General features: G+C 39.4%; 1 pseudogene; it reads right to left on the bottom strand.

The window, feature by feature from the left end:
• Positions 1–1,924, bottom strand: part of LOC102813310 — a 9,050-nt pseudogene extending 7,126 nt beyond the window's left edge.
• Positions 1,925–2,966: the final 1,042 nt, after the last annotated feature.

Here is a 2,966-nt window from a genome sequence, read left to right as displayed (position 1 = left end):
AATAGTGCTGCTATGAACATTGGTGTGCATACATCTGCTCGTGTTATGACTTGTATTTCTTGTGAACATATACAAAGTAGAGGAACTGCTGGATCATAACATATTTCTATTTCCAACTTCCTGAGGAAGCACCAGAGTGGTTTTACCATTTTGCATTCCCATCAGCAATGTAGGAGGGTCCCAGTCTCTCCACATCCTCTCTAGCATTTATTATCCTCTGTGTTTTTTTAATTCTGCTGTTATTGCTGGTATGAGATGATATCTCATTGTTGTTTTGATTTGACTCTCTCTAGTGGCTAATGTGATCAATACCACTTGATTGCATGTTTGATCAATTTCAGATTGAAGAAGTTGCTAGAATTCTTCTATTTCATCCTCACTGGCTTTACTGGTTGGTGCATAAATTTGAATAATAGTGGTATTGACTGATCTTCTATGTGTTGTTGTTGTTATGTGCCGTGGAGTAGGTTCTGACTCATAGCAATCTTGTACAGGGTTTCCAAATATGTAAATCTTTATGGGACCAGAAAGCCTTATCTTTTTCTGGTCTTCTCTATAGGCACATGGATATTATCCTATCACAGACAGCATTGTACCTTATGACTGATCTGGATATGCTCTTTTTGATGATGAATGCAACACAATTCCTCTTCAATCTGTAATTCCCGGCATAGTACACCTGTGGTTGTCAGATTCAAAATGGCCAATACCAGTCCACTTCAGCTCACTAATGCCTAAGATATTGATGTTTATGCATTCCATTTCATTTTTAATAATTTCCAATTTTCCTAGATTCATACTTCATACATACAGTCCATGTTCCAATTATTAATGGATGTTTACAGCTGTTTCTCTTTATTTTTGAGTTCTGCCCCATCAGCAAATGAAGGTCCCAAGGGCTTTACTCCATTGCATCATCACGGTCAACTCTACTTTGAGGAGGCAGCTCTTCCCCAGTTGTATTTTGAGTACCTTCCAACCTGAAAGGCTCATTTTCAGGAGCTCTGGTAGCGTAGTGGTTACGAATCGGGCTGTGAACCTTAAGGCCGGCAGTTCGAAACTACCAGCTGCTCCGCGGGAGAAAGATGAGGCGTTCTGCTCCCGTAAAGATTTACAGCCTCGGAAACCCTGTACAGGGTCGCTATGGGTCGGAACCGACTCGACGGCACTTAACAACAACAACAACAATATATCTGACAGTGTTTCTCTGCTATTCATAAGGTTTCCAGAGACTAAATATTTGGAAGTAGTTTGTCATGCCTTCTTCCTAGTCTTTCTTCGAATGTCAGTTTGTCGTACTGTGGTGGCTTGTGAGTTGCTGTGATTCTGGAAACTATGCCACAGGTATTTTAAATACCACCAGGGTCACCCACAGTGGACAGGTTTCAGATGAGCTGACAGATGAAGACAAACTCCAAGTTAGGATCTCCAATTAGTTTTCTAGCAAACCAAAGGCTCTTCAAAGTTGTAGTTACTTTTTGCAGAAATGTTGTAGTACTGAAGATTCTTTTTTTGGTGGAAGACTATCGATTTTGCTTTAACTTTCCTGTCCTTAATGTCCACTTTGTTGCCACACAGCACAATGGGTATGTTTTCACATATTTGAATGGGATCCCTATGCCAGCTAGGCACATTCTTGTAAGTAACTCTTGCAGTTACATCAAACATTATAATGGCACACTGGGCTATATAATAGCCTCCTCTCAGTCCCCTAAATTTCTCTCCCCAGCCGTGTCCCAAACATTGAATTTAATCGGTCCTCTGTTAGTATGGAACACAAAGGGATGGACCTCAACTCTCAAGGTGGCTACATACTTTTCAAATTCACCAGTCAGATGACATTTCACAAATGTAGTTTTTCTGGTACTGCCATCACCTACCAATATGAGTTTGAACTGCATTTAGGTTCTCCTTGGGCGGCCATTGAGATGATTCTTCCAGAAGCGTATCCTGCCTCGACCTCCACACACTTTTTTTGAAGCACCCTCATTTTCTGCACCCCAAATATCTATGATGGAAATGCAAAATATCAGCAAGATGTTGGACCAGATTGAAACCCTTGCTATTCTGCACTTTGTAAGCAATTAGAAGATTTTCATGACTAATTTTTACTATCAGGATTTTTTGCCATAAAGGCTGAGTTTTAAGAACCGAACCCCTTTTAGAGATGTGGGTTCAGCTTTACACAGATGTTTGTAATGTATGCTGCTACTATTCAGGAGCTAGGAAAAGCGCAGAGTCAGGGAGCTTATCCTTTGCATACTCTCTCTTTGTTGTTTGCCTTTCCTGAGCTCACACACACAAAAAAAGCCTCATGAATGTTGAAAAATAAGTTTAAAGTAGAAATACTGAGTAGAATTAGAAAGATTCTGTGGGAATAAATTGGAGAAAACTGATATCAGCATTGATTCAAACTAATCACCTATTCCTGATCATTTAACTAGTCAGTCAAAGACTTAATTACCATCTCTTCTTTGCCCACCACCTGCTATGCAAACAAAACTTAAGCAGGGTTGCATGTCAAATATATAAATCTAAGAACTGTGTCTGCCCAAACTAGAGACTATATTACCTTTTTTATTGTTTGAAACTCCCCTAAGATATGCTTTGAAGAGAAATATTTGATCTTTTCTAGCATTGAAATTCAAGATTCTAGGCATATAATTAGGAAGTAGACATGGAAGAGGGATGATTTCAAGCAATAAACATTTTGATGGAGGAGTCATTAAAAATGGTTTGATTTTTGTGATCTCGTTTTTGGAGCTCTGAATATAAAATGAACCTGTATGTCAGAGCTTGTCTGTAATTACTATGCCACTCTTCATAGTCACCTGCTTGGCTAGAATGTTACCTGATTCTCCAAATATAAGTCACAATCCAGGTCCCATCCCAATAGAGTGAGTGTAGACAGAGCTTTGCCCTTTGTATCTGCAGTGAACTATTTCATATGGCACTTCTACCCATAT

The sequence above is a fragment of the Chrysochloris asiatica genome, unplaced genomic scaffold, assembly GCF_000296735.1.
Source record: "Chrysochloris asiatica unplaced genomic scaffold, ChrAsi1.0 scaffold00111, whole genome shotgun sequence".
Lineage (NCBI taxonomy): Eukaryota > Metazoa > Chordata > Mammalia > Afrosoricida > Chrysochloridae > Chrysochloris > Chrysochloris asiatica.
This window is presented reverse-complemented; position numbering and strand designations above follow the sequence as displayed.